Source organism: Hemicordylus capensis, chromosome 2 (genome assembly GCF_027244095.1).
Source record: "Hemicordylus capensis ecotype Gifberg chromosome 2, rHemCap1.1.pri, whole genome shotgun sequence".
Lineage (NCBI taxonomy): Eukaryota > Metazoa > Chordata > Lepidosauria > Squamata > Cordylidae > Hemicordylus > Hemicordylus capensis.
In genome coordinates, this window is record NC_069658.1 from 408853335 (window position 1) to 408879422 (window position 26088).

Genomic DNA, 26088 nt, shown 5'->3' on the forward strand with positions numbered 1-26088 from the left:
TGATTGATTGATTGATTGATTGACTGATTGATTGATTGTTACCGCCTTTCATTAAAGCAATCCCAATGCGGTTTACACCAAAAATTTAAACACAAGAAAATGCTAGTGCCGCATTTTGCACTAGCTGCAGTTTCCAGATATTCTTCAAGGGCATGATGTGCTCTTATGACCGTACATAGCCTATTGATGTTCAAGGTGCTCTTGCAGCTCTGGCTGATCTGCTTATAGAGTCCCCACCCACACCCCACTTCATTTGGCTAGAGCAGAATGGTAGTGAACAGGCTGAACACCTGAGGCTGTGAGACTGAGTTCTGATTCACTGCAGAATTGGGACTTCACTCCTTCAAAGCCCACTAATCCCATTTCTATAAACAGTGCATAGAGTTCATGGCTGTTACCCACAGCCCCAGCTGTTAAATAGTCCAGCTCCATTTAAAATCAAACCATTACATATTATTTCACCATTATATTCATTATAAATTGTTTCATCTGACATTTTATTTAACTCCCATTAAACAATTGCCACCCTTGTAAAAACAGCATTGCCCTGGTCAAGACGGACACTATAAATCACAGGCCGCTACCATGGAGATGCTATTTTTCATCGTAATAAAAATACTTTGAGTTTTTGCAACGCTTGTTGAACTGCATTCCTCAGGTTGCAAAAAGGATTCTGATTCCATGTTGGATTCTTGCTTTGGCAACCACATGACCCTCCTGGACCCACATAAATGAAATGAGCGACAACCGAAATACTGCACTTAAAACAATATTTATTCATGAGCTGTCTGGAGAAAAAGAATGAATAGAGAACAGCTGTCTAGTATTCTTTCACATAACAGAAAAAGTATGGAGTATCTTGTCACACAACTATAAAGCAAATCAAAAACAAACACGTATAATTTGTTTTCTTACACATCACATTGAGTTCTGAAACAGATTTTAGCATGGGACAAAGGGATGGCCAACAACATGTGGTTTTAAAAAGAACTAGACAAATCTCTGAAAAAAATATATGAATGAGCTTGATTCTAATTGAGAACGAAAGCAGGAGAAGTATAGTCCAGGTGTGAAAGGAAGTCACATGGGGAACAATGTATCCATAATTATCTAAACTTTTAAAAGCATTCCATAAACTACAAGATGGATTAAATTAGGGTTGCCAGGTCCAAATGGTGAAAAAGGTCATCACCAAAAAAGTGGAGATAGAAGATGCTTTTGACAGAAATAGTCTCCTCAAAAGTCTCCACTTTGCATAACATTTGCAGATGTTTATTGGTATTATATATGCATGTTTTCATTAAAAAAATGGATAATTTGAGAATAAATACAGCTGAGCTTACCACTGTGAAGCTGATGACCAGGTGAGCTGTATGTCTGCTCAGTCTGCTGTCTAGGTGAAGAGTTATCCAGGTCCCTGCTTCTTAACCACAAATTCATCTCCTGGTCAGGTTTTCCACACACACAGTCCTCTGTCCTCCTCTTCCACGGGGTCACCCAGCCTGCTCTCCCCAGCCAGGCCAGCAACTTCAGCTCTTGGCTTGAGGCAGGGCAGCCAGCTAGCTACCGAGCCAGCCCCTTTGAATGCTGGCACAGTGGTGCATGCACGGTCTCCCACTCGCTTGATGTTCTCTCTATGACCACAAACTTGTATAGATCACTTTTCAAGAGAAGGTTTCACAGTGGTTTTCATATAAAAATAAATAATAAGATGCTTACCTGTCCCCAAAGGGCTCACAATCTAAAAAGAAACGCAAGAGTAACACCAGCATCTACTATGGAAGGAATGCTGTGCTGGGTAGGGATGTGCAGGAATGGTTCTATTTAAACCTAGTTCAGATAGAACCAGGCTGGTTGGACTGCTTTGAACTCAAACTGGACCAACCTCACAAAAAGGGGTACCAGTCCACCAAACTCAGTTCCAAATCAAACCGAATCAAACCAACCGCACTTCCAAAAGAACTGGTTCAGAACCAGTTCGATTCATTTCGAGAGGAATGCTTGTAAAGGGGAATCCAATGAGGATTCCTCTTTACAAGCAAAGGGGGGAACCCTGCCTTTAAATACTTCGAATGGTGGCTGTGGGGTAGTGAGGGTGCACCTAACCACCTGTGGTGGTGGCGGTGGCAGCTCCTGCAAACTCTGGACTGGTTCTGGCGCTCCAGCATGGCCCATGTCTGACCTCCGTGCATGCCTGGAGGCTATGGCGGCATAGTAGCAAATGTAGCATTTGCAACGGGCCCTGCGTTTTTGAAGGCCCCGCACACCCGGCTTCCAACTGGGAATTAAAGTTAAAACTTTACCTGTTTTATTTGATCCAGATTAGATAAAACATCCCTTTTCCTGCTAAATGTGCCTTTTAAGAGAAGGCCCAGCACAGCATTTGTCCAGTGGCTGTTGCTGGTGCCTACCACATTTTTCTTTTTAGAGTGTGAGCCCTTTGGAGACAGAGAGAATCATCTAGCCACTCTTTGCTTTTCTATGTAAACCACTTTGAGAATTTTGATTGAAAAACGGTATATAAATGTACGCTGTTGTTGTAGTAAGTGTGAGTTTGTGACTTGGTCTCCCATACTCCCAAATACAGCAAATGAAAAAATTTAATTACTTTACTATGCAAGTAAATAATTTATGTTTTAATATTTATGTGCATTTTAAAAAATTTAGGGCCCCTTTTTTGCTACAGGCCCCGCACTAGCTTAATCTGGCCCTGCCTGGAGGTCACGCAGATGGAATCTGCACATGCCTGGAGGCCAGAATCAGGCTGCACTGGAGTGCTGGACTCGGTCTGGAGTTTGGAGGAGCCGCCAGAAATGATGAGATGCCATCTTGCTGCCTCCCCGCCCCGCAAGTCACCATTAGAAGTATTTTAAAGACAGGATTCCCCCCTTTGTTTGCAAAGGGGAGAGGAGAGCTGGTCTTGTGGTAGCAAGCATGACTTGTCCCCTTAGCTAAGCAGGGTCCACCCTGGTTGCATATGAATGGGAGACTAGAAATGTGAGCACTGTAAGATATTCCCCTCAGGGGATGGAGCCACTCTGGGAAGAGCATCAGAAGGATTCCAAGTTCTCTCCCTGGCATCTCCAAGATAGGGCTGAGAGAGAGAGTCCTGCCTACAACTTTGGAGAAACCGCTGCCAGTCTGAGTTGACAATGCTGAGCTAGATAGACCTATGGTCTGACTCAGTATATGGTAGCTTCCTATGTTCCTATGTTCCTCACTGGATTCCCCTTTACATGCATATCCTATGAACTGAATCGAACCAGTTCAGCCCGGTTCAACCTCAAACCAAACTGGGGGACAGTTCGACTTGAACCGGCTCATGGATCAGCATAGTTGCATGTCCTCTATTCCTAGTTGGCAACTTTAGTTTAAATGAATGGTTAGATGCTTTGTTTAGTTTAAATGAATTTAGTTTAAATGAATGGTTAGATGCTCCTGGCTTAAATGCTTTGCATTTAAGCCAGGAGGCGAGTCTCACGATCAGTGAGACCTGCCAGAGGGGGTTCTGCGGGGAGAGCTATCTTAGCCCGCTCTCCTCGCAGACAATCAAGGCAGCAACCCAGGTGGCCGGAGCGGCTGCCCACATACATGACTGCGGCTCCATCATGGAGCCGGCAGGGGCTGCGGGGATCGGGGACCATGTGGCCCCCGGAAGTTCCAGGATGCCCCGCGCAAGCGCTGAGCTGCTTGCAGCCTCCCGGCTGGGGGTCTCCTCATGTGTTGCCATGCTGAGGAGCCACGGTGCGGAAATACACGGTCAGGAACCCTGGGTTAGCGGAGTGCTTGCTCCGCTAACCTGGGCTAAGGGGAGGGCTACTTTGGCAGGCTAGCCACCAGGGAAACACCAGGCTCGCCTGCGAGCCCACTGGTTCTCACGATGACTGGAAAGCGGGCTAAGCTGCCTTAGCTTGCTTTCCAGTGATCGTGAGAATACCCTCCAGGTCTTTTAAAGGTAGCAGACCAAAACTGTAAGGGTGTTAGAATGGTTTGCCCAATCCCAAGCTGTTGGTGGGAGATACCACCTTCTGAATGCATTCCACAATGTGGTGGGGGGGATCTCCCTGCAAATAGAAAACCTGAATGACAGAAATAAAGGTTCTGGCTCAAACCTCTTTCTGTTGTGCTTAGTTTTGGTGTGTAGGAGTTTTTCTCATAGGGGATCACTCAAAAACATAACTCCCCCACCCCCCACCCACATATGCAGTCTATTGTAGTACAGTCCCCTCTACCACCTTGGAATTCCAGCACCATGTGTGGACAAGCCAAAGATATAATCAAAAAATCTGTGCAAGCTGTACAGGAAATATTTTCTGATGTCACAATTCACCAAAGGGGCCAAATATGGGTAGCGGACAAATTTACTGGGTGTTTATTTCCTTCATGCAGGTCATTAGACCTGTCATAATATTCCATTAGGAAAAACATATGCCACAATTAGTCTGGACTGTTAGTCCTTCAGGTCCAAGTGGACACTTTTATGTATGTATGCTTGTATTTTTGTATGCATTCATTCATTTATACATTCATCAGATGGAATTCAAGCTGATGAATGCCACTCTTTCTATTTATTCATGTAGGCATTATGTTATTTCATAAGAGATCACTTTGTTTTTCACTACAGCACATAACAGTTTTAAAAAACATGCCAGACCTGAGGGAAAGCCAAGAAGAGATAAATACATTAAATGCTAGAAGCAAGTTCAATCTCATGCCCAGTGTGGTGGAAAACTGGTGGGAACAACACCCTGCAGTTTTCATAATGCCACTTTTGTGCCACCTTGCACAAAACACTTGGTGAGTTTTCATAATAAACACCAGATAAGTCACAAATAATGGGATACCTGTCATCATTCAATAGATACATTTGTGGAGGGGAGGGGAAGGGGGTAAGTATAAGTTTTACTCAACAACTGTCAAGAGTTAAACATCACTGGTACAAAGTAGGAGATCTTCCATCGGCTAACACTTCCCATAACCTGATAGAAGAGTTCAACTGCAGTTTTTACATCTTTGTTGCTCCCTTCCTTTCCTAAGGACTAGGTGAGGAGGAAATATACTGCATATATTTAAGACATATAAGACAGTACAGCCTTCCCAAATGCCAGGTAACAAAAATTGTTAAGTTACAACCCAAGAAAACTTTGATTTGCAAAGGGTAAGTATTTTACATCAACACAACACATTGCTAATTCAAATAGCCTTGAAGCTGCAGCCACTGAATACACAGAAACACAAAATATAATTCAAGAAGAGAAAAACTGAATGTTACCCGGTGCTGCATATAGAAATGTATTACCTCTCTCACTGGTGTGATAGACTCAGGCAGACTTTTCCTTCTATTTTGCTATTAGGTTGAATCCCTCCCCCCTACAAATTGTAAAGCAAACATCACATGTCTGGAAACACTCAGAAATTAGTCATGTAAAAACTGTTCTTTACAGTGGTAGAGTTTAAGAGTACCTGCATGTTTAGCAGATTAGATTCAAATCTCAGGTGAACAATAGCCTTGAGGGAGTCAGCTGCATCTTCCCTTCTGCACAACGGAAATAATGAAACAAATTCCAGAAGAGTAATAGAGGCTATTCACACATGCATGCAAAACCGGGCTAAGGGAGCCCAGCCCGGATTTAGATACATGTGTGAACCTCCGGGATCGGGCCGATCCCAGCGGCACCATGGCGATAAACCCACCTATGACATCTCCCTTTAAAATGAGGTTAAGGGAGAGAGCGCTAGTCTGTCAGCTATGGCACTAGCAGACTCAGGGAGGGAAGGAGTGATCCCCACAATGCACCACACACTCACACAGTGCATTACTGGAGCAGTGGGGGGTGAGGCAACTCAGGGTGATGCACACATCCTGACACCCAAACCCCTGGAGCAACCAACAGCATCGGCGATCGTCTGGGCAAGTGATCTGCCTGCCCAGATGCAAGGACCTGCTTGTCTGCGGGGGAGACAAGCTTTTCGAGGCTTCCTCCCCTCAACCCATCGGAGCCCTTTCTCTGCTTGCAAGAAAGGGCTCATAGTGTAAGTATGCTGCAGCAAGCTGATGAAGAGACCTCTGACACTCTAAAGCTTAATATATGTATTGGGGCATGAGCACCTAGTGACTGATAAACATCCTGAGTAATGAAGCACACAAGCAGCAACTGAAGCTAGGGATGTGCACGGAACCGCGGCTGGGCGGTTTGAAGGTGGCGGGGGTGCTGCTTTAAGAGCGGGGGAGGGTGCACTTACACCTCCCACTGCTTTCCCCCTACCAACACGCATTGCTGTTAAAAGCCTTTAGGGTGGCAGCATGGCTCCCTGCCACCCCGTTGCCCTCCTCAGCCGGAAGTGGTTGGAAGTACCGGGTGCGCATGCGCCCATCGTGTGTGTGTGCATGCATGGCAGACAGGTACATGCATGCGATGGGCGCATGCGCACCCGGTACTTCCGGTCATTTATGGCCTAGGAGGGCAACAAGGCGGCAGGGAGGCACGCTGCCATCCTGAAGGCTTTTAACAGCAACGAGTGCCAGCGGGGGGAAAGTGGCGGGAGGGGTAAGTGCACCTTCCCCCACCCTTAAAGTGGCCCCCTCCGTCAAACTTCAAACCGGCCCTGTTTTTGAAACTGTTTGGAGGCCCATAAAAGGGCCTCTGAACAGGTTCGTGCACATCCCTAATGGAAGCACACATGCAGTGTGCTGCATCCCGGTGAAAATATGTCCCTGAGAGTTATGCAGGATATATTTTCTGAAGTCACAGTCAGCTTCAGAGGGAAGGAGAGGTTGACAGAAATTGCCACTCCACTTCATTAGCCTTGATGTCGGTATGTGTATTTAGCCTAATCGCAGTCACCTAATGAAGAAACTAACTTCGATACTGGCACAATATTTTCTAATGCAGACAGGAATAGGCCATATCTAAAGGTATGCAGTTAAAGTTTCCTGCAGTCCTCATAGTGCTTAGCTTATTCTGAGAGAGTGTGGGATGTGATACTAAGGGAACTAAAATTAGCACCAATAACTAGGGATGTGCACAAAACCGGTTTGCCTGGTTCGGTTTGAATTTGAACCGGGTTTGAACCAGGAAGGGGTGGTTCAGTTTTGGTTTTGCTCAACCCCCCCGGTTCAGTTCGAATTTGAACCGTTTTGAACTGGTTAGAACTGGTTCGAACCTCCAAAAGTGGGTGGGGTGGTAGCTGGCACCCATGGGTACCTGCCACCCAAACCCCAATCGGACACTCGTATGATTTTTTATGAATGTTTGAATTTTATTTTTATTTTTCTCTCATAGGGTATAATGGGACTTACCCTCACTCTGGACCACCCCAGCACCCCCCAAATGCAGTTATGGAGCTGCTGAAACTTCCATTCTTCCCTATGGAGAAAAACCTTAAAGCCAATTGTGGGGTGCTAGGGTGGCCCAGAGTGGGTGGTGGTGTAGTGCACAGAGGGTGCCAACCACCCGCATGGGTTGCTAACCCATGGATTACTGGGTTTTGTTGTTTCTGAAGTGTTCTGAGTGTAGATTCTTTGGTAGCATATAATATTTTCAATGACAAACCATGAATCCAATCTCATTTGCTAACCTTAAAGACACATAAACTTCAAAAATCACTTAAAAATCAGCCTTTTGCCCAATTCCTTTCAAATAATTCTGATAGCTTCCTGGCCCTCCTTCAGAACTACCACCCACCACACTCCACTCTAGGACACCCATTTGCCCCTGACGTGAAGCTATACATTTGCTGCAATCTTCATTATTCCCTATGAGGAATTCCAAAATACTTTAAAAATTCACCAATAATCAGAGGAGTGTCCGATTGCCTTGGGGTTTTGTGGGTGGTAGGCATCCCTGGGTTTCTACCAGCTACCCCACTTTTGTGCCCTTAGGTGCTCCACAATAGGGGATATGGGCTGGTTCGGGTCCCATTATACCCTATGAGAAAAATAATTGAAAATATTTCAAATATTCATTAAAAATCGTAGGAGTGTCCAATTGCTTCGGGGTTTGGGTGATTGTTGGCACCCAAGGGTGCTCCACAAGAGGGAATAATGGGATGGTTCAAGTCCGATTATACCCTATGAGAGAAGAAGAAAAATAAAATTCTAAAATTCATAAAAAATCATATGAGTGTCCGATTGGGGTTTGGGTGGCAGGTACCCATGGGTGCCAGCTACCACCCCACCCACTTTTGGAGGTTCAAACCAGTTCAAACTGGTTCGAATCGTACCACCCCCAGTTTGGTTCTTATTCGAACCTGCAGCTCGAACCTGATGGCTAGTTTGGTTCAAATTCCAACCATCGAACCACCCTGGTTCAAATTCAAACCGGTTCAAGTTCGAACTGGTTCACATATTCCTACCAATAACATTATTATTTCCCCTAAGAAGACAAAATTACTCTAAGAAAAACAATGGTGGGGGAGAGCAAACTATTTCAAAGACTTTTTAGCGCCATAGAAAACCTATTTTAAAAAAATGTTTGTCCCCATCTTTTAATTTTTAGAACAGCTTGATAAAAAAGCAACACTTTTGTTACTCTTGAAAAAAATGTTTTTCAACAAACTACATTGTTGGGGAATGACAACATGAATTGGAACTATTTGTTCATCCTTGCTGGAATCTTCATGCCTAACGTTCATAATTCCTCCATTGCCTTGTAAAACCAGAAAAGGTGTTTGCATAACTCTTCATAAACTTTACCATAAACCCACCAGGTGGAACATGTTGCCCATATACTCTCTTGTAAAAGTGAGATTCTCAAGAAATGCAGCAGAGATACTGTAAGTGTCAACTGCTAAACTAGATCAGGAAAAATCTGAAGTAAACTGGAATAGGGACTCAAATGGGCAGCTGAAGAGAAAGGGAAGGGAAGTGGGAAGGTTGAGAAATAAAGAGGAAGAAAGGAAAGAAAAAAGTGTGGTACTTGCCTGCAAAGTAAGGTATGAAGATGGGGATGAAGGGGAGATGGGTTCCTGAAGCATGCCTTCTCCTTGAATGTCCAAAACCGTCATGTGGGTGGCTGATCTGGCTGCCCAGGGCTGCAGCAGGGATCGTCTGCAGGGAGAGTGGGCTAAGCCCGCTCTCCCCACAAACCCTGTTATGGCAGGTCTCACCAATCGTGAGTCCCGCCTCACTATGTTTGGGACACCTCTCTGCCTGCAGGTACACAAGTGTTGTGCAGTATCAAAACCAAACCATCAAATCAAACAGAATCTTTATTACAGTCATAGACCAGCATAAAGTATAAGGGGTGGTTGCACTTACATATTGCACATACATACAAGTAGATATTAGAAGTCTAGGAGTAAGTAACACAATACAAGCATATGAAAAAAGATAGTAGTTAATAATGGTTCTTCAGGAGGACTTTTTAAAATTTGTTTGGTTTTATTGTTTGTAGTAGAAGTTTGATTGTCTTCTCTTCTACATTTGTTTTAATCTCATGCTGGTCGCTGACCGAAATAAAGATATTTGATTTGATAATGGTAAGAAATGGGTACTAATATTTATAAAAGGTTTATAAAAAGCATCATTTTAAAAAACAACATAAAAGCATAAAAGAGAAAAGCAGAAATGCCTTAAAAGGTTATATGAAAAGCATCGAGGCAGTAAAAGACATAGAAAATCATATAGACATAGTAAGAGTTTTATCAATTTAAGGCAAGGTAAAAAGCCAAGTGGCTGTAGGATTGTAAAACTGTAGGAAGCGCTCTGTGTGCTGGATTTCGTCTATAAGGTTGGGTGCTGGGCACAAACAAGAGGTCATCATTTCCCAGATTTTAACTGCTGCTGTGTAGAACCTGGCAACCCTGTAAGTGGTGGTGGGGTTGTTATCAGAAAGCAGTAGAGAGGTGTAAAATTAGTCCGCATGATCAAGATATTTACGTAATAATGGTAGAATGAAGGTAGAGCAAATTTCCCTGTAATATAAACACTGAAGAAGGACATGCTCTGTTGTTTCTACTTGCCCAGAGTTGCAACAAGGGCATTGACATTCCAAGAGTGGGATCTTCCTATATTGTCCTTCAAGCACGGCTGAGGGAAGAACATGGCAACACACCAGCATGAAGGCCCTCTTGTGCTTTGGAATTTCCAGTTGTGTAAGGTATGCTACAGGGGAGGCAGAGTACCTGAGTCCTTCACTGATGAGGAAGTTCGGGGAGTTTGCAGATCAGGAAGGCAGAGTACCAGAGTACCTGAGTCCTTCACTGATGAGGAAGTTCGGGGAGTTTGCCATACCGTTCTGGTGCAATAACATTTAAGTTGATAAATGAGAAGTTGATCACAGTGCATAAATGATAAGTTGATCACAGTGCATGTGATCAACTCGGGGACTTCCAGGAGTCTCTGGGTGAGGCACCTGATACGGTATTTCACACTTGGGGTTGGAGGGGGGGAGAACAGCCCTTCAGGGTTTTGGCAGCCCAGAGTGCTGGGAATGGCCCCTGCTCAGGAGATGGCTCAACTCACCAACTCAGAGTTCAGCGGCTTGGGTTTGGGATGGTGGGCCGGAACTTGAACACAGCTTGGAGTGAAGGGCTGCTTTTAAAAACTTTGATTGCACGCGCTCCAATGGGGCAAAGTTGGGGAAGGGGCCCTTCAAAACCAAAATATATTTGTATTAAATTAAAATACAAAATCCATAGAAAACCTAACAATCTAGTCAGCAAAGAGCAGTAGCATTATGCCACAAAATCACACCCCCAAAGTCCTCATGCAGAATACAAACATGGTTTCTCAAAACACTGCATTAAAACAGGCAGCCGCTTAATTGAGTAAAATCAGTAATAAAAGCAGCAGTAAAAAGGCAGTAAAACAGCAGCCATAAAAATGGAACTGTGAATAATCTGACAATCTGAGCAGCAATACACTGAGCCAAATAACATACCAACCACAAGTAGAGCCAATTTACACATTCTCTTGCATGTTGTGTGTTCAATTTTTAAGCCACAGAAATGACAGGACTATTCTGGTTTGAATAAATCTACATTATATCTATTTGGAAGCACCAACAGTAGTGCTCATGGAGGGACTTTTTGCGACTGTGGTGTTCTACCTGGATGCATGTTGAGCAAGGGGTTCCCCATTTGTGGGCTTGTGCAAGAGGTTGCACCCAGATCCAATAAGAGAGGGGACACAAGAAATGAACTGAACTTGGGCCAGACTTTATTAACAGTGCTGCTACGACATCAATAGCCACCTAATGGCGCAGTGGGAAATGACTTGACTAGCAAGCCAGGGGTTGCTGGTTTGAATTCCGGCTGGTACGTTTCCCAGACTATGGGAAACATCTATATCAGGCAGTGGTGATACAGGAGGATGCTGAAAGGCATTATCTCATACTGTGTGGGAGATGGCAATAGTAAACCCCTCCTGTATTCTACCAAAGACAACCACATGGCCTTGTGGTCGCCAGGAGTCGGCACTGACTCGACGGCACACTTTACTTTACCGTTACAACATCAGTAGCAGGAATACATAACTAGAATGTGGATGCCAACCCTCCCCCAGGTAGCCAGCCTCTAACACAAAGACTGACCTCACCTTCATGAGGTAAACAACTGGGCTAGAAGCTACTAGCACTGCTAAACCTCTTTAAAGCCACACAGTTTACTGCACTGAGAGAAAACTGCCCGAGCCTCAGAGCTCTGAGTAGGTGAGCTGAACAAATCCCAAAGAGTATTCTATTCCCAGACACGCCTAGGCAGCAAAACCCTGACAGGCTGTTCCCTGAAATTCCCTTTAAAGTCAGTCATATCATCAGCTGAACATCAACAGTTTAACTTAGATACCTGCACTTATCTGCCAGTATGACTGGGCTACACTAGTTACTGACAGCCGCCCTGGATTCATCAAGGGCCACAAAGTATTGAGTGAGAAGTACGTGAAAAAGTTGAAGTACAGCCAATCAAGTGAGAACAAAAAAACCAAACCAAACAACTCCCCTACTTGGCCCCAAAGGTAACCAGCTGATCCCTCTGTGAAAATGACCAGGTGGATGAGTGCTGCACTTCCGCTGGAATGCTGCATGCTGGGGTCGGAGCTGGCCTTTAAAGAGCAGACACCACACTAGGGATGTGCATGGCTCCGAACCGGTCCGGTTTGGCACGGGGGGGTTGTAGCTTTAAGGGTGGGGGGTAGTACTTACCCCCCCCCCGCCGCTCTTCCCCCTCCGGCGCTGTGGTTTTTGGTAAAGTTTCTGGGGCGGCAGCGTTCCTCCCTGCCGGCCCTGCCCCCGTTGTTAGCCTGCCAGAGCCTAAGTAAGTAACACGCATGTGCCCGTTCCGGCGCGCGTGCGCACCCGCCGCTGCCACGCACACACTCCGCATACATCACACGTCATCGTGTGACGTATGCGGTGCACACGCATGCCGGAACGGGTGCATGCGTGTTACTTAATTAGGCTCTGGCAGGCTAATGACAGGGGCAGGGCCGGCAGGGAGGAACGCTGCCGCCCCAGAAACTTTACCAAAAACCACAGCACCGGAGGGGGAAGAGCGGCGCGGGGGGGGGGGAAGTACTACCCCCCGCCCTTAAAGCTACAACCCCCCTCCGTGCCGGGCCGCTGGACCGGCTCGGATCTGAACCAGTTCGGATGCCTCCAGCATGACCTCCGAACCAGTTCGGGCACATCACTACACCACACCCCTCAGATTGGTCACCTGACACGTGACCTGACAAGCATGCCTGCGTGCCCTGCCTGCCCTGGCACTGCATTGGGAGCCAGGGCAGGAGCAGCATTGTGAAACAACATGTTGCACTACAGCTGGAAACTAATCTTCACGCAGTGACCATGGACAACAGTCTCATGCTATCACAACTGTATTAACAGCCCAAGACTGGTCTGAATACTACACAGAATTATTTAACGGGTTTTTATCCTGCCTTTCCTAAAATGTTGGCACAAAGTGACTAGGAATGACAAAATCCATAAACACAATCAAAGATCATAAAATACACCATTAAGTCAATAATAAAACAGAAGAAAAGACCAACACACATTGGGTGATGCTCCAGATTTTCAAGGCTGCTGTGGTCCTACTCAGCATGGCATTCATGGGAGTTCCCCAGGGAGAATCTTCTTTGAGGCAGGTGGGGCAGATTGAGGTGTGCGGCTGTCATAGTCCATTCTCATACCCTTGCTACCATGACATACTAGGTTTGTAGGCAAGGGCTGTGTGAGTCCACTTCACTGCACCATGCCTACTCGCCACCAACTTGTGTTCTAAATCACAGCAGGCACATGATGCAGCAACTTGGTTGAAGCCAAGCAGGTCTGGATCTGGTCAATGCCTGAATAAGTAGGTGCGCCTGGGAACCCTTACGATTTATTTAAAAGATTTCATACCTCTGCTTTTAGGCACAAAATGTTTTACAAGGCAGCTTGCAATGTTACAGTAAAGCAACAATAACATGCAATTAATTAGGAATGGCAATAACATAACTCTGTGCACACTGCCTTAAACTTCCCAGAGGAAAGCTATATGATGAATGAGTAAACTGTGAACTAGTCACTATGAGGACATGAGGGTTGGAGCCAGAGAAGTTAAAGCAAAGGTTTGACTTCATTTAGTCAGACAGAAGAGCTGAATATGAGCAGAACTGGCGTCCACCAACTACAACAGGAAGTGAATGAGGTTGTCAGAGTTCAATGTGCTAGGATTTAGCCAGCAGGCATGACATGGGAAAACCATATGTAAGCCTGCAAAATGTTATCAGGTTCACGTTCTCTCGTAACTTGCAGTTTAGATGAGAAAGGGGATAACATATTTAGTTGATTATAGGTTTAAACCAGAGGTATTCACCAAGAGGTTGCCAAGGGTCAGTTCAGAGTTAGTGTTTAATTTTGTTAGGGTCATAGGTGTAGTGATATATCTCACTGCCAGAAAAAACTGTATTAATATTCTTGAATGTAGCTTAAAATTTAACATATTCAAATAAATCTGTTTTGTATTTCTTACACGCACAATTGTAAATACAGGCTCTAATAACACATAAGCAGCTACAGCTCTCCCCACCCTGTAATGCCCGCATCCCTATCCCATTCTGGAGCTCCCCTCCTGTCTGCAACCCTCTGCTTCCCACATTGCCAGTGCAACCATCCATAAGCTCTGCCACTGCTGCTTTGCGGCCAGCTAGAGGACTGGACAAAACTGGCCCTATCCACCCCCAGCACAGTACTTCCAGAGACTGTTGCTGGTGTCTATCTTACATTTCTTTTTAGATTGTGAGCCCTTTGGGGATAGGGATCCATCTTATTTATTTGTTATTTCTCTGTGTAAACTGCCCTGAGCCATTTTTGGAAGGGTGGTATAGAAATTGATTGAATGAATGAATGAATGAATGACATGACATGACATGACAGCTCTTGTGTTTACTAAAAGGTTCTGCTGAGTGACAATAGGGGAAGGTGAAGGGATGAGGCTGCACAGTGCAGATGTTGCAATTTGGCATGCAAGGAGTGGTCAGTGAAGCGGGGGGGACCCCTTTGGCCCACCACACCCTCTCTGCACATATCCACATTGTCAACACAATGTGCATACTGTATGGGCTAAATATCACAACTTTGGGCTAAATATCATAGGCGAAGACAAGCTGACTCCACTCCCAGCCTATCAGAACTGTACACTCTTGGAAGCGAGAAAGTATATGGAAATTAACAAGTTGTTCTAGTAAGAACTAATCTGCCTACTTTCCTTTCACTATCCCTACAAGAGGACTAGATTTCGTCCAGATCGGTTAGGCAATTCGCAAGTTAGCCCATTTGTGTCTCAGATGTTCATGATCTGCCATCTTGAATTGGAGTGGATGGCATCATCACAAACTATGCATTTGAGGTGTCCCTATGTGTCCCTATAACTTTGGTCCAGTTTGGTTCCCACTTGCACCTCAGATGTTCACATGTCTGACATCTTGAATCAGTGTGGATGGCATCATTACAAACTATGCCTTTGAGCTATCCCTATGTGTCCCTACACCTGCAGCAAATTTGGTTCAGATTGGTTAGGTGGTCCACAAGTTAGCCCAATTGCAGCTCAAATGTTCACATGCCTGCAATCTTAAAATGGGGTGGAGGACATAATCACAAATGGCGCCATTGAGGTGTCCCTGTGTGTCACTCACTACAACTGCACCAAATTTGGCTCAAATGGGTTAGATAGTCCACAAGTTAGCCCACTTGTGCCTCAAACTTTTACACATCTGCCATCTTGAATTGGGGTAGATGACATCATCACAAACTACACCACTGAGGTGCCCCTATGTGTCCCTGCAACTTTACCTGTTTGGGTTCATATTGGTTCAGGCATTGCTAAGTTGACGGGGGGACGGACACACAGACAGACGGACAGACACATACATGGAATGCCGGGTGATCTCATACGCCTACTGGAAAGTAGGCTACAAAGAAGTAGAAGGAATACGGGGGCACCCATGTCTGTTTATTCAGATATATTCAGTAAGTTTGTGGTGACCAGAAAGATGGCATAAACCGCCTGGATCCCAAATTCCACAATTGTTAAGGGACAGTGTGATACAGTAAGGTTATTCATACACACAGCCTAAGGCTAGGGCATCCCAGCCTGGGTTAAGCTGTGCATGTGAAGTACCAGGATCTGCATAGATCCTGGCACTGCCTGCCTGCCCACCTGACCCAGCTTTTTACACTGGCCTTTAGCCACAGTTGAGGGTGCAAGTGAGAACACACACACAGAGATGGGTGGCTAGAGTGTTAGGAGGTCTACCCCAATGCACTGTGCTTATTGTGCAGTGCATTGTGGGATATGTGGATGCTGGGATAATGGGTCGGGATGGATCTTCCACTGATCCGCATTGCACGGAGCAGCACGAATTGTCTGGGTGCATGGTGACACATCGAAGATTCAGCAGAAGATTATCTGGGGGGAAGGTTGGTGAAACCCTGCCTTCTCTACTGTGCCATGCTCCCTGCTCCTACAGGAGTGTGTGATTAGCCTTAGTGAGTAGTATTGGACTTGTATCAAGGAGACCTATTCTTGAGCCTTGTTCAGCCATGAAGCTCATTTGGCATCTTATTGGATATGCCCCAGCCTAACCATAAATAGAGCCAGCATAGCATAATGGTTAGAGTGCTGGACTAGAACTGGGAAGACCTGAGTTTGAATCCCCATTCAATCATGAAACTCACTAGGTGACTCTGGGCCAGTCATGTATCTCTCAGCCAAACCTACCTCACAGGGTTGTTGTGAGGATTAAAAAAAAAAACCACCATGTACACTGCTCTGAACTCCTTGGAGGAAGAATGGGATATAAGTGTAAAAATAAAACAACAACAACAACAACAAACAATCTTGCAACACACTTATGTGTTTTATTGTATGTTTTTAACTTTTGTAAACCGCCTTGGGGTTATCTTTTTAATGAAAGGCGGTATATAAATGCAAAAATAAAATAAATAAATAAATAAATGTGGATACAATGGGTTGACCATCATGAACTGCCTGGAGGAAGAACTGGAATCAAATGTGTTTGATGTGATAATTATATAATGTGCACAAACCGCCCTGTCCAGGGACTGGTTAGACATCTTTTTTAAAAAAACAAATAAAACAAAGAAACACTCCCAGCTCACACCTCCTTTTTTTATTCAGTTGCATCAGTCTTAGAAATAATGCAGCTTTTATTGCTTGCTCTATCTATGCCATTTTTAAATCAATCATTCAAAGAAGAATAGGTGAAGCCTGTGTATGGTGAAGGGGGGAAATGACATTCACCAATAAAATCTAATTTGGTCTATATAAAACAGATTTCCATGCTAAATGTAGGTGTTGACATTAATTTTATACAAGCCATTTATCAGTCTATTGGATATAGCAAAGATTAATACCTAGGAAAGAAAGAACTACAGAACCACTATATTAATACCCACATATTATCAGTTCAGTTTTGTGTTCAAAGACTAGGTAATCAAGCCATAAAGGAGAAAGAGGGTAGTATAGTATCAGTGGAGTCAGTGTCAACAATGAGAATACCAAAAGTAGATGGAGGGACTAGATGGAGCATTCTGTGTGTTCATTGAGATGGAAGCTTTTCATAATAGGCTATTTCTGTGCAACAGATCTGGAAAGAAAGTTCAATAGCATGAATATATCTGGCCACTATTGAGGCTCTGTGTACATATTAATTACACAGGCAAACTATAACTTTTCATTTTACTTGAATTTCTTTTTGTTACGTGCTATTTTTAAAATCACATCTCAGTCTGAGTTTCATTATGGGCTTATCTGAATAACCTTTTGGCTTATTTTCCATCCATGCTGCCCTCTTCTTTTAATTTGAATCTTCAGTAAAATATTAGGGCACAATTCAGCCATGCCTTTTGTTCTTCCCTTGAAATCAATGGGTCATAAAACACTTAGCTGACACAATGAGGGAAATGACTCAAAATAGTCCCATCGAAATTAAAAGGAGAAGTCAGGCATTACCTAATTTGTCCTTTTAATTTCAGTGGGACTGCTTCTGAGTCATTTTCCTCATCATGTCAGCCATTAGTAGGGTAGAATGCAGTACTAATTGTAATCAGTGCAGATAGATTACAGCAATTGCCATCCAGACAAAATTACTCATGAGTAGTCCTATTGAAATTAATGGGAAAAGCTAATCATTAGCAACATACCAGACACTCAAGAGTGCATATTTAAATGCTCCCTGTGTAAAAGAAAACAGAAAAAAAAGAAACAAATAAACCACACCCATTCAAAAATTACCATGACTGGAAACTTAAGAAGTCTGCATTGCATGATTGTTCTGAATAGATAGACTGGCCTTTAGAATCTATATAGTTTTACTACATTTAGTCCTACTTTAGAATCAATATAGATTCTAATCTATAGATTAGAATCCTTTAGAATCGATATAGTTTTATTATATTTTTGTTTCTGGAACAATCTACTTTTGTGGCATTTTTAAAAAAATGAAATGGGAGCTGAGGCCTTCTGGGTTTATAGATAACACTGTTCTCTTCACAAAATTACTACACATCGGGCAAGGCTATGGCCTTGAATATCCTCCAAATGATACCTGGGCATAGGAACATGTAAAAGAACATATGCACCCTTTGGGAATTAGACCACAGGTTCAAGTTACTTCATAGGCAAATGAACAGAATGCTTAGTTACTCTTGAGCCTAATGAAGTGTGTGTGTTTTTAAAGCCCTGATAGTTGTTTTTAGAGTAGGCGCTATCCTTTCAGCACCACAACAGCAGGCCATGAATAAAGATAAATAGAACATAGGCACATTCATTATGATGCAGATCCTTTTACAGCTTAAAAAAGTAAGCCCTTTGCAATTTAAAAAAGAATGCTTCTCAAATGCTGAAAAAACCAATGAACAACTATGAATCTTGAACATTATTTCATCCTTGGCTATGGTCATTTTAAAATGTATGATTCTATCCATAATATTAAACAGATGGGAGGGGGAGGCTTTGTTTCCCCCAATAAAAGTGCTTTCTGTTGTCTCTTCTTCACCCTTAAGACTGGAGCTCAAGAGCACTGAATTAACATAACAGCTAATGGAGTTGTATCTAAGCATCTTAGGGCTGGTGTGAGAGGTCAACCACTTTGACCAGCCATGGTCCAAATTCATGGCATAAATCCAACACAGATTAAAATACACCATCATTTGGTTTAAGCACACCTAACTCTACATGGATGGATACTTCAGTGCCTCTAAAAGTCTCATCTGATTTCTCTCCAGATTTTGGAATTATGAATTCCCAATCTTGTTTTTAAGCAGAACTGATACATTAGGAATCCTACCTTGTTCTATGTTTTTATTTCCAAGTTTTGTACACTGTGCATGCAGTGTGTGGCACAGTTTCCCATTCCATCCATTTATTTGTGTCCTTCCCTGCATCTACATTTCCAGAACACATATGGACCTTGATAAAACACTAGGGGGAAAAGTGAGATTGATGTCATCCATGTATGATGCATCAATATTATTTTTCTCTGGTGTCTTACTGATGGACAGAAATATATATCTACATCATCAGCAAAACTCTACACAAAAAGGATCTCAATACAGTATAATATTGAGATTACATTCACCATGTTTTCTCAATGCACAGAGCTCCACAACAGTAACATATAGGGTAGTGTAGACGACATAAACTGAAGATAACTGAAAGGTGATGCAAACTGTATATGCTCCAGTTCTGGAATTAGTCTTAGAAATTCTCCTCATTCAACCAGAATTTAGGAAGAATAGATTTTCCTAGTCTTCGGGTAGTGTCCACATACTATAAATGTTATTTTTTAAAATCATAAATGTTTTAACTAATTTTTGCCCAGAATTTGCCCAAGTATAAATCTGTCAAATGACTGGAGATTTCTTACACTTAGCAATTAAAGGTCACAGATAAGAAGCAATGAAAAGATTTAGAATGGGGTTTGCCAATTTGAAGCATTGCCCAAACCAAAATATGAATTCTGTTTGTATGAATTGGCCTTATTAAATTGTGCACATGAGTCTGGATATGATTGTTATAGTAAGATAAATATATCCAGTCAAGGAGACTAGATTACACAAAGCAGTTGGATCTATCTAATCTGTGTTTAATTTTCCTATTTTCCATTTGCCATAGCCTTGTTACAAGCCGAGTGTGAAACGTGTTTGACAAGCTGCTCTGAGAGATGTTGCAGGGGATATGGCCTCATAACTGGTTGCCCTGTTTGCAGTATTTGGGGTCAGGAAGAAATTTTCCATTCATCATGTGCTGGACAGCTGTGTTCACTTCTCTGAGCTGCCTGGAGCATTTTGCTCTGTAAGCACCTTTATGTTGTGTGACATACCTCCTCTCTCTTTGTGGTACACACTGTTCTGGGTTGCATACATTTGGGAGAAAGGGCCTAGCAAGAAGATAATCTTGCTTTTCAGAAGGGACTTGGAAAGATAGTATTTTGTTCAAACTCTTAATGAAAAGTGAGTCTTCAAACTTTTAATGAAATCACCCCTAGGGCTGATTCTCACAATCACAAGCTCTTTCCTCCACCCCCAATATTTGTCCTATGGTGACACAGTCATGTGAAATTTCCAGTGAGCACATGTGAACCTGCAGGTAGAAGGTGAATTCTAATTTCTGCCTAATGAGACCTGACCATGGTTATCCATATCATTGCTACATCTCAACTGGATTACTTTAATACACTTTGTGGACAGGTTCTCACAATCAGAAGTAAGGTGGAGAAGCTTCCAGCAAAAATTCTGGAAATGTGTGCTCTCCCCAAAATGCATTATCTGGCCAGTGGAAATATCAGGCTGAGGACCAAGAAGTGAGTCATGGGCTAGCAGTAATCCCAGTCAGTCGGCATGGGATCCCGACTGACTGGGATCTTGAACATCAGTGATCGGGAATTTTATCTAGACTGGAGGAGGTCCATTGCCCATGCTGAACAACTGGAATTGCTTCTCACACATGATTACTTCCCGAATATCCTACAAGTAATCGGAGGCTAGTAGGTCTTTGAGCGCCTGTTCCAAATGTGATGACCATCTTATTCAACATGTGTGCAGCTGAGGGGTGGCAGCCAGGGGTGGCAGCCGGGGGGTGAGCTGAGCAGGCCTCGCCCCCCCCCCCACACCAACAGCAGATGGATCGGCCACTGAGCCTGTCCATCCGGCCCATCAGCTCTTGATAATTGTGAGGTGCTCCAGCGCACCTGCACAGTTGAAATAGATTGTTGCAAGCCCGTGATGTCACGGGCTCGCGATGATCTATTTCAATTGTGCAGATAAGCTGGAGTGTCTCGCAGTTATCAAGAGCTGCTGGGCTGAACAGACAGGTGCAGAGATTGCTCTGCCACCACCGCGGAGGGGGGGAGGCGAGGCCTGCTCGGCGCACCCCCAGCTGCCACCCCTCGGCCATGCACATGGCAGCTTAAATTATGGGGATAAAACACAGAGGTACAGCATTGTGGGGGGGGGCAGCGGGGCAGGCACAGGGTGGCTACAGGAGGCTCCCTGGCCATTTGGAGCCCCCCCCCCACCCAACCTTGTAGGCCACAGACCATGGCCTCAAGGTCCGGGGGTAAGAGCACCTCTGACCAAACACATGCAGAGTGGGTAAAGATTTTAACTGATCTCCCCTCCTTCTAAAAGTGCTGAAGTTGTACAGCCTGCAAGGACATATTCCTAGCAGCGAAATAGCTCTTTTAGAGGGGAGGGGAGATCAGTGAAAATCACTCCCTCCTCCCCATCTGCGAGTGTTTGGCTGCTCAACAATGCTCTGGCTGAGCTCTACAGCAGTCTCTTGCATGGACGCAGCTCCTATTCTGCACTTCTAATGCTGTGGAACATGTGAGCCAGTCTCCACCACTCCCCTCCTTCACCCCCATACCATGTTGCTAAACTGAAATGAGCAAGGCAAGATTGTATATGATTCCTATGATAATGATGACATACCTTTAAAAAAAAAACTTTTCTACCCAAGTAGAACCTAAAATAGTCATCAGAAGATATTACCATGTGCTAGTCTCTCACACTTTTAATAGGCCTGATGTTTTGACTATGGATTGTATGTTCTTAAGTACATTGTAGGACTTGGAAAAAATCTTCTTTCATAATTAATCATCTTACCAAAAGAAAAAGAAAAAGAAACAAACATGTTTGGAATCAGACATAATTGTAAATAAAATACTTTCACCATGAATAATGAAAAATGAATCCACTAAAAGAATAACTGATCAGGCTCTGCTACAGATGTACAGGCTCTTACTCCAAGTGCCATGCTTTTCATTTCAGGATATGCAGACTCTCCATGCTATCTGCTGTCTAAGTTGAGAATAGGTCAAATTTGTGGGTACCTGCAATTATTTAGAACCAGCAACCACTGCATTTTCTTTTACTGGCTTTTAAACAGGTATAGCAAGTTAATATTAAAGGGGGACAGTCAGTGAACTATCATTATTGTGAAATTACATGGAAGAAATGAATAAGATACTAGGAGATTGGGGTGGGTGGGTACATGCAGAATATTTCATTTTCATTTTGGGGGAGGTAAATTTTTAAATTCAGTGGTCCCTCTACTTACGAAATTAATCCGTTCCGAATGCACATTTGTAAGTCGAAAAGTTCGTAAGTCGAAAAGCGGTTTCCCATAGGAATGCATTGGGAACGGATTAATGCGTTCCGGAGCCTAGAAAAAAGACCCAGACCCCCAGTAAGGCTTGCAAACTGCACAGGAACATTTCTTTTCAAGAATAAACAGGCAGTAAACAGGCAGGCAAGTCAAGGAAACCGCATGTAAAATTCGTAAGTTGAGGAAACCCCATCTAAAAATTTGTAAGTCGAAAAAACCGCATGTAAAACCGGATCTAAAACTGCCGTTTGTAACTCGAAAAATACTTATGTCGAGTAGTTCGTAAGTCGAGGGACCACTGTAGTTTTTTCCCCCACCATCAGTCAATAATTTCACCAGTTGTTAGGATTCTGGGTGCATCTCAAGTAACATGCTGTTCAGAAATTATCTGACAGAGTCTCCTTTCTGAGATAATGACATTTTTGTTCAATAATTATACTTTTCTCTTGGGAAAAGGTCATTTCAATTATTATTGAAAGAAAATTGTTTTAGCTGAGACTGAGGATTGTCAGGAGAGCTTCATCTGATGTAAAGACAAAGTTGAAATAAATAAGTAAAATAAAATTGAGAGTTTTCTTTCATAACCATCCCCTGAGCACACTGTGGGAGATGTTCTTCACCAGAGAATGAAAAGACATGGCAGATTCCCATCCAAACCCAGGGAAGACAATCCACCCACAGAAACTGACTTCTGCATATGGACTGCCTTCACATCAGGAACAGCCAACTGGTGGCTCACCCATATGCCAGATCTAGCTCATAAAGCATTTTTATCTAGTCCTCAGCACCCCCACAAGATAGAACACCTTTATCAAGGTGTGGAAAAGACATGGCTATAAACCAATTAAAACATTAAATGACATAAAATTTTGAAAATTTTGATGCCTCAGTCTTGCAAACACCATTCCACAAATACAGCATTTATGTCAGTGTTATTGAATGCGAGAAAGGACTTTTAGTATCTGACCTTATATAGCCTTGCTAGAGATCATTTTGCAAGCCATCTGTCACATGAGACAGCAACTGTTCATCAAATCATGAGCATCCTGACTTCTAAATATACTCCCGGCAAACAGGCTAACATGAAATCCCATTCCAGAGGCATTGTTCTGCCTACAGCTATTTAATCATAGCCACCAGCCCCTTCAGATGCTGCTCTTTATTAGTTATACTGATTTTAGGGACTGTGTTTTTAAGATACATATGGTGCTTCTGAATAGTTTCTTGGGCATCATTTGGGAATGAAATTGATATGGAACTAACACACCTATTCAAAAGTAACATTGCCATGGATCTGAACCCTAGGGTCTCAAGATTATTTCATTTATTTATTTATTTATTTATTTATATCCTACTTTTTCTTCTGAGGAGCCCAGAGTGCTGTACATGGTTATGTTTATCCTTACAACATTCCTGTGAGGCAGGTTAGGCTGAGATAAAAGCAACTGGTCCAGAGCCACCCAGTGGGTTTCATAGCTAAATGGGGATTTGAACACGGGGCTCCCCAGTCCTAGCTGAACACTCTAATCAATATACTACACTGGCTCTTTACATTTTTAGGTAAAAAATGATGGCCTACTACTACTACTACTACTTATATTTATATACAACTCTTCAACCAAAGTTCTCAAAGCGGTTTACATATAAAAATGAATAAAACATAAATAAGATGGCCCCCTGTCCCCAAACGGCTTACAATCTAAAAATAAACATAAGGCAGATACAAGCAACAGCCACTAGAGGGATGCTGTGCTGGGGATGGATAGGGCCAGTTGCTTTCCCCCTGCTAAATATAAGCGAATCACCACTTTAAAAGGTGTCTCTTTTGCTCAGTTAGCAGGCTTCAAAGAACTCAGGATGCTCTTTATCAAAGAACTCAGGATGGCTGAGTAATTACAATAAAATCACTGGTCAACATCCAGACAAATGAAGCACTGATAGGGATGTGCAGAGGCACCCAGAGGCATACCTAGAGTTGGGCAGGCAGGGCACTTCCCCTGGGCGCCACCTGAATGGGGGCACCATTTTTTAAAATTTTTTTTAAATGGCTACCGAAAACAAAATGGCCACCATGCATGCTCAAATGGCCTCTGTAAGTCCCTAGGCCCTAGGTCATGCCATGCCTCACAGAAGCCATTTGAGAATGCATGGCAGCCATTTTGTTTTTGGTGGCTATTTTTAAAAACAAAATATTATTTTAAAAATGGCTTCCGCACATGCTCAAATGGTCCCTGCAAGGCCCTAGGCCTTGCCTGGCCTCACAGAGGCCATTTGAGCATGCGTGGTGGACTCCAAAATGGACACCATGCTGATCTTTGCAGGCCTGAACAGGCCCTAAAATCAGCCCAGGACGGGCTGTGGCAGTGAATTAAGAGGCTGGCAGGGGGAGGGGGAACCTTTGCAGGCGCCACCCCCAGCCTTTAGGATGCCTCCTGATGGGGCTATAGGTAATTTTTTAAAAAAGATTTAATAGAATATAAGTCACTGTACACATACAGTTTGGCACTATGTGTACAGAGAATCAGGGCTTGTGAATACTGAGCTGAAGCTTATGAGCTAGGATTGTATTCATTTGCTCTTGCTTTGCTTCTTGTGATAAGTGAGTTAAATGTGATGTCTTAATAATATGATTATTAATGGTGAGTTTGTCTTTGAATCAGTGTGAAACCCTTAGTATTAATGCCCACTGGAAATCTCTTGCTCTCTTTCTCTCATTTTCTGAAATACTAAAATATATTACAAGCAGTGACACAATTTACTCTGCATATCCTTTAATTATTTTCAGAGTATCTGGGAAAAGTCACATTCTTCATTTATTTTTAAAACTTATGTAATAGTGATGCTACAATGCATAGTAGAGAATTAGAAAGGCACTTCTGTTTAGTTTTCCAAGTACACCTCCACATAGTATTTGAGTATTTCATGAGCCCCAGCATACTGAAATCTGTAGTTTTCCAGCATTTTTTGCTCTGGCTACATCCACTGCTAAATAGTTTTTGAAATATTAAAAGATTAATGAGCTTGACTTGTATTTTTTAGCAGATATTATGGTAAAGTTATCTGAAAGATGGGTGTTTAATGCTTGGACAGAGGCTCAGTTTCAGAGCTTGCCATAGGCGCTATTTTCCCTAGATACACCTCTGGAGGCACCTTAAGCAGTGCAGTGGGGACATGCTTGACTAACAAGCAGAAGGTTGCTGCTTTGAATCCCCACTGGTACTATATTGGGCAGCAGTGATATAGGAAGATGCTGAAAGGCATCATCTCATATTGCATGGGAGGAGGCAATGGCAAACCCCTCCTGTATTCTACCAAAGAAAAACCACAGGGCTCTGTGCCAGGAGTCACAGGGCCAGGAGTCAAAATCGACTTGACATCACACTTAAAGCACACAAATTTACCTTTAGGAATGTGCAGAAGTGGTTTGCTCTAGAACCGGTCTGCCACGAACCAGGGCATTTTCAGTGGTTTCATCTTGGATCCATCTGCCCTTCAGAAAGAGAGCCTGGTCAGATATTGAACCGAACACAGTCTGAAGTGAACCAGTTCAGCAGTTTGGTGGTGAAAGGGGTGAGGGTGACGCCGGAGGGCGACGAGAGGCATCTTTCAAAGTAAATGAGAAAATCCTTACCAGGTGCTAAAGCTGCCTATGGGAGTTAGGCGGTGTTCCCCCCAGCATCCCAGTGGCAACAGCACAGTGGGAGGGGGGGTGGTGGTGGAGCTCAGGCACTCTCCTGGCCTCCATGCATGTGCAAAGGCTATTTGCATGGTCAGCATGGTTTTGAGGCCAGTTGAGGACTAGAGCCATGCCATTAGATAAGCTGCTAGGGGTAGAGCCGTGCTGCTGCCACAGGCAGCTTCAGTACCTGGTAATGACCTTCTCATTTACTCTGAAAGATGCTTCTCACACACAAAACACCCAGTGCTGCCCTCACCCCTCTCACCCCTGAACCACCAAAACTGGTTCATGCACCC

At 43.6% G+C, this 26088-nt stretch overlaps 1 protein-coding gene across 1 annotated transcript in view; it reads right to left on the reverse strand.

Moving 5' to 3' along the window:
* The window catches only part of KCNJ16 (potassium inwardly rectifying channel subfamily J member 16), a 73956-nt gene extending 48423 nt beyond the window's left edge, over positions 1-25533 (reverse strand). The window contains exon 1 of the mRNA XM_053297254.1: positions 25515-25533. The gene's annotated coding sequence lies outside the window, so the exon portion shown is untranslated. The remainder of the gene's footprint in view (positions 1-25514) is intronic.
* Between the last annotated feature and the right edge of the window lie 555 nt (positions 25534-26088).